The sequence below is a fragment of the Adiantum capillus-veneris genome, chromosome 15 (genome assembly GCF_014529385.1).
Source record: "Adiantum capillus-veneris isolate H3 chromosome 15, ASM1452938v2, whole genome shotgun sequence".
Lineage (NCBI taxonomy): Eukaryota > Viridiplantae > Streptophyta > Polypodiopsida > Polypodiales > Pteridaceae > Adiantum > Adiantum capillus-veneris.
Genome location: NC_140945.1, coordinates 101,567,569 through 101,574,314, shown reverse-complemented (window position 1 = coordinate 101,574,314; position 6,746 = coordinate 101,567,569). Strand labels below are relative to the sequence as shown.

At 45.5% G+C, this 6,746-nt stretch overlaps 1 pseudogene; it reads right to left on the bottom strand.

The window, feature by feature from the left end:
- Window positions 1-4,448: 4,448 nt before the first annotated feature.
- LOC147441178 (BTB/POZ domain-containing protein At1g30440-like) lies at window positions 4,449-5,264 on the bottom strand (annotated as a pseudogene).
- Between the last annotated feature and the right edge of the window lie 1,482 nt (window positions 5,265-6,746).

The window sequence follows — 6,746 nt, the reverse complement described above, 5'->3', positions numbered from 1 at the left end:
CACACACACACACAAAGAAAAAAACCCCGATCACGGCCCCCCTTGTGTTTGGGGTACGCTACATGATTCGTTGTCTTGCTTTTGGTCGATCACCAACAAGTAAAGGTAGATAGAGAAGGTTGAATCACATCAATTTTATCACCTCAAAAGGTGGATTAACGTGCTTGAATTCTTGCGAGAATAGTGAGGAAACTAGCAAGAGCTACCATGCTGTAGAGAGTAGTCGCCCTACTCATTTAACCCCCTCCTCTTCCTAGCCCTCACTTTAGGTAATTGATAGCACTTTGCAATCAAGGGCTAGGTTGCACTGAGCGCAAGTGGGGGTAGTGGGAGGTCTAAATCTAATTATCTATACTCTTTATAATGCAGCTTAAAATTTTCAAGGAAGGAGAGGGCGTCCACGTGTCACTCCCTGGTGCATTTAAAAAAACATCTTACAAAACATCTAATCTAAAATGCAAAAGTAAAGGGTAAGATTGTAAGAAATGACAGCCTTTGCATAAGGTAAGAACCGACAAGCCTTTTCAAATGTAAAGTCAAAAGACTTTCTATTCTATTCTACATAAAATATATGTTGAAGTTTTATTGCACACTAGTACAACGCCGCCGCCTTCGGCGGCGGCACTGCCTTTGGCAGTGCTATGCGGATTTTCTTACCTTAGACATGCCAACACTATCTATACTATCTGGAGAGACACCATTACTTAGCATCTACCAAAAAACGTCCAAACCTCCTTGGTCCCGCCCAAGCTAGACATAACTTGCCATTAGTGTATTCCAAGAGAGGACATCCTAGACACAAAGCACCTCAAGCATCTTTTGTGCTTTATGAAGTGCACCACATTTGGCATACATGTTGATCAAGGCTTGCTATATGGATTAGGGCATACACACTTGCATGCGCCTCTATGGAGATTTAACAACACCACAATCGACTCAGCCAGTGCCGACAAACTCCATGTCATTAACACAACCTTGTCTGCCTAAGACAACAATAGCAGGGCACCTCAAAGAGAGAGAGAGAGAGAGAGAGAGAGAGAGAGAGAGAGAGAGAGAGATGGGGGGCGGGGGCTTCGAAAGCCCTCAACCATTGTAGATGGGGAGGTGAAAAGAAGTGGGCCTTTTCTTGAATAGCAAGGCCTAAGAGGTTGTGAGAGGTAATTGAGAGCAATGTAGAGTGCACAATACACAAAGCCGCTGGGATAAAAAAAGACGGTGAACATCAAAAAAACACTGGAGGTCGCATTTGGCTACACATGGTCCCTTAACTCCTTTGCGGTAGTGGCATCTCTCTCTCTCTCTCTCTCTCTCTCTCTCTCTCTCTCATACTCATTGTCTCGTCGAGCGACCAAAGGTCGGAGGTTTGGTATTCTTTCCCTATCCCTGCCTACATCGGGTGTGAAATCTCAATCCTTATTTTGAGCTTTGCGGCTCACCGCAATGCACTCTCTCTCTCTCCTGTCCTCCATGCTCCTACATGCAAATCCTCTTTCTCTCTACGTGAACACAAAGCCAATGATTTGACGCTCACACCAATGCTCTCTCTCTCTCTCTCTCTCTCTCTCTCTCTCTCTCTCTCTCTCTCTCTCTCTCTCTCTCTCTCTCTCTATTCATTGCAAAGTGCTCAAGACTCAAGACTATTCTAGCACGACATGGGAGACATCCAATATGACTATTCACAAAGGTAGCGGCATCTCTCTCTCTCTCTCTCTCTCTCTCTCTCTCTCTCTCTCTCTCTCTCTCTCTCTCTCTCTCTCTCTCTCTCTCTCTCTCTCTCTCTCTCTCTCGTACTCATTGTCTCGTCGAGGGTCGGAGGTTGGGTATTCTTTCCTTATCCCTGCCTACATCGGGTGTGAAATCTCAATCCTTATTTTGAGCTTTGGGGCTCACCGCAATGCTCTCTCTCTCTCTCTCTCTCTCTCTCTCATCCTCCATGCTCCTACATGCAAATCCTCTTTCTCTCTACGGGGACACAAAGCCAATGATTTGATGCTCACACCAATGCTCTCTCTCTCTCTCTCTCTCTCTCTCTCTCTCTCTCTCTCTCTCTCTCTCTCTCTCTCTCTCTCTCTCTCTCTCTCTCTATTCATTGCAGAGTGCTCAAGACTCAAGACTATTCTAGCACGACATGGGAGACATCCAATATGGCTATTCACAAAGGCGGACATTGAAGATGCTCTTCAGTGATCGATGCAATACTTTCTCGGACAATGCCCGATGTCGAGCATCCTTGGACATTGATGTTGTTGTTGTTGATGATGATGATAATAATGACTTCAATTTTTTACTTTATTTCATTTTTATTTGTACCAGACATTGTATAAGATCTACCCAACAGAGAAGAGGCAAAGACAGAACTGCAAAATAGAAAGGTCTTTGAAATGTGTGTGGATAGACCCAACGATTGCAAACAAATGCCATGCAAAGCCATTGTCTTCATCATAGCCTGTTGGGTTGAACAAATCATGCAACCTCTCTCTCTCTCTCTCTCTCTCTCTCTCTCATCTGAACACTCCAATTCAACGACTCCTCCCCAAGGGAAAAGTATGGGTTTTATGGTTTGCTTGCTAGTTGGAACACGCAATCAGTACACACAACTCAAGGATGTATAGCCTTGAGGGTGTGCTTGTTAGCAAGCAGTAGAGCGATATATGACTGCCTTAACACAAAGTTAGAGCGAGAGATGCAAAAAAGTGGGGGAAGACGTAACAGGTATACATGGACTCCCTCTTGCATCATACTGCACTCCCTCTCTCCCTCTTTCTCTCTCTATCATCACACCTTACCAAATATGCAGGCCTAAGAAACCCTCAAGCTTGAAACCACTGCAAAATGGGCTCGGCCTACCATATGGGCCTGGAAGAAATTCAAACTGTCGTTGAGGTAGGTCGATGCCTATTCTAAACATGGAGCGATGAGAGTCTCAATTTTGGCCATCAGGTAGAGAGGAAGAGAGGAGAAAGGGGGGCTCCTGGCTCTCAAATTGCGGATAGACACCAACTACCCAGACTAGGAAGGGTGCCCCTTCTCTTGAGCTACGGCCAGCCACTTCCATCATGGCAATGCGCAGAAGCAGTCACGTGAAGCTCACTCTAGTGATCAATCACATGAAGCTCACTTTTCCCTTATAACCCATGGGCATCGCAATAGATCACATGGTTGATATGGCGGTAGACATGGTCCATGTAAGAAATGGTATGAAAGATGAAGAGACCATGAGGGACGACATTACCGTCTGTCCATCCCTCGAGAACAGTCTGCAATAGTTGTAATACTGGAGAGTCAGTCGTGAGTTGCCCCTTGTTGTTGAAACATAAGTAGTCCAACGGCAAGGAGAGCAAAATGTGGTTGAGCTGGTCGGACCTGGTGCAAGTGGCTAGTATCCTTGAAAAGAAAGCTATGGAGGCCAATGCAAAATCCTTTGTGCAACAGACTGCAGCTACTCCGTCGTGTCAGATATCTGGCAAGCCCACTGCTGTGAGAGAGAGAGAGAGAGAGAGAGAGAGAGAGAGAGAGAGAGAGAGAGAGAGAGAGAGAGAGAGAGAGAGAGAGAGAGAGAGAGAGAGAGTCACTTGGGGAGCAATGGAATGACAGGAGCCTACAATTTAATTTATAAATAGCTAGATCATCAGTCTCTCTCTCTCTCTCTCTCTCTCTCTCATCGTTCTCCTCTTCCCTCGGTTTGCGGGCTACTGCACACCTCTCTCGACTTGTGAGTCATGACTGATAACTTGTGAGTCGTGACTGATAACTTGTGAGCGCAAGGCTTGTTTATCAACCCCACAACTCTAGGACGTGCGGTGTCCGTCCGTCAACTTCCGAGGAGTTTGCTCGCTATTTGAGGCGTCTGCCGAGCAGTATTCGGGAAAAATCTGTCTCAGCTTTATATAGTACCGTTATCAATTTCCAAAATGCCGGTTGAGCGCAAGGGGAAAGGGAGAAATTCTGCCCCAAAATAGAGAAAAATAGTGTAAAAACCCGAAAAAGTAACCTAATTTTAAAATTTTCCTCTTTGCAAAATCAAGGAAAGCAATTTTGTAGGTTTGGAAAAATTATTTTTCCCGCTGCCCATGAAGGTAGGAGGCTTGGAGGCTGCGCTGCTATTCGAGGCTGGCAGCCACGCTAAAAGTGTGATTGGCCATGGAAGATGGCAGCCACATCACTGGAAGAGGACCATCCGTGGATGGCGCCTTGACTCCCCACCTGCGCCCACTCTTCAAAGCAGTTTGAAATTGAAAGGTGAGTCTGCTTGTAGCTCGAGCCTCGAGGTGAAGCCCGTCCCTCGGAGGCTTGGAGCCCAGGTGCGCTGCCAGCTCTCACTGTCGCGCTATGCAGCCGGGAGGCGCAGGGCACACTCAGACAATATACTCTCTCTCTCTCTCTCTCTCTCTCTCTCACACACACACACACACACACACACACACACACTTTGTGGCAGTGTGCAGTCTTTAGCTTCTAGCAAAATGCATAAGCGCCCCAGCTACACTCTCAGACTTAAGGCCTTGGCTTTCCGTTGCCATATTCACGCTCTTATAAAGAGGAAGGCTTAACATCGCAATGGCTTCATACCACCAATCCATGCGAGGCTTCTTCGCCCTTGTCCTTTGCTGATCCCATTCCATAAAAAGCTTCCTCCTGGACTCTACATCGAGTTGTTGGGCATTGGCCATGCAAGCAGGTTAGGGTCAGTGCAGGCCTTCATGACTACAACATCTATGCACATGTTTACAATTCCAAGCTCCTCAGCTTCAATCAACTCACTTTCACAGCTATATTATAAAGCTCTAGTACATTCCTTCCAATTCTGAAGCACGACCTGGTTATCCACTGCATTTGTAGAGTCAGCTCCAACAGAACTTCGCAGGAAGTTCAAAGGCATCAGGATCACCCGGAATGTCTGAAAGGTGCACATGAATTTCATTATGTACTCGATTGAAATTAATCCGAGCCGTGCAGAACTTGATCAGGGGTTGGGTGGTCTTTTGGGGCAGCAGCCGCTGTATGTGATGATTAGGCTAGTCGTTAGTAGAGAGCAGTTGTTGACATTGCTACAATACTCACGCAAGAACCAGAGCTAGCAATCTTCCTAGTCCTCCATCTCCTCGTGCTCTTCGGATCTGGACACAAATTAGGTAAGGCTCTCTCTCTCTCTCTCTCTCTCTCTCTCTCTCTCTCCATCCAATGTGGCGACTTCGAAACACGTTGTAATTGTTTTTTTTACTGGTGCAGCCCACAGGATGATCCTTCTTCCCATAGAGAAGCATCGGCCTTATCGACACTCATGCACATCCAGTGCCCTGCTAATTTGCATGATGTCCTCACTCAGATCATGCACTCCAAGGCACACCACCATTTCAAGGCAGTGTCTCAAAGTCTTCAGGCTTGCTATTGCTCTGCATTCACACTCGTCTCCATATGTGCTAGCTCCGAGAAGCCATGCTAGTATCTATTTTGGTTGGATTGTTCAAGATTTTTTAATCTTTATTCTTTTGTGACAATTAAGATGCATTTCTAAGTGCTTAGCATGTATTGTGTCACAAATTATCTCAAACAAAAGGCAGTCATGTCTAAAAATAATAACGCAATTCATCTCCAAAGCCTACATAACCAAAAGTAAATTCTATCTTGTATGTACCTACTGATAGACGAATCGACGATCAGCCTTCTTATGGAAAGTTATAATTTTTTTTAATCTCTGGAGATGTTTAATCTCATAACCACGTCGTTGCGAGCAACCTGCGTCTATCTTGTCCAGGCCACCTCCGCTACACGTTGAGAGAGAGAGAGAGAGAGAGAGAGAGAGAGAGAGAGAGAGAGAGAGAGAGAGAGAGAGAGACCCTGCTTAGGCCACTGCCGCTGCTATCGTCTGATCTGGTGCCTCGAGCCAGAGAGTTTTTCGAGCACTGGTGAGTACTCAGAGTCAACGCGCGAGGCTTTAGCAATACCCAGGCCTGTCTGGGACTGTGTGAGGAAAGGCAGGCCGCACAATTTGATTTGATTTGACCTGCAGTTTCTCCCTCCTCCCCTTCTCTCTCTCTCTCTCTCTCGCGAGTCACGCTGTTCCTGTGTCGTGTTAGCCAAGCTGCAGGAAACACCCTCGTTGTCTCGCCGGCGTCCGTGCGCCTAGAGTGGCCGGATCAAGCATATTGTGCCATGTGGCGGGGGAAGGGGCCGGAATCCCCTCCCCCATTATCTATTAGTATAGATAACAAAAAGGGGGTAACTTTAGTGGAGGTTTTTAATGATTTTTTGTTGTTTAATGGAAATGTAATTTTTGAAGATATATTTGGTTTTATCTTTTCAAGGGGCTTTTTTCAAGACCAATATTGATATGTTTTTAAAAATTTTGGAAGTATGTATTTCTTTAAAGAGTTTGAGAAAAAGAAAAAAGCTCGCTTAACGTTGATTTGGGGCTGTCTCGATTTTGAGGACATACATGACATGCAAATGCAGGGGTCGTTATCCACATTATTGACCATGAATGTGTGTGTGTGTGTGAGAGAGAGAGAGAGAGAGAGAGCATCACATTGCCTGTGTGCATACACATGTACATTTATGAGGGAAAGAGTGAGCAAGAAAGATTTTACCATTGAGCTCATGCATTTTTCAAATTTTCAAAATATTATTTTTTGGTATTAGTGTATTTTTAAAAGGATAGCTAAAGTTTTTCACCCGTAGAAAATAGATTAAATGCCCGACAAAGACCAACCCTCACATTAAGACCCCAAATCGGTAGAGAGATTTCC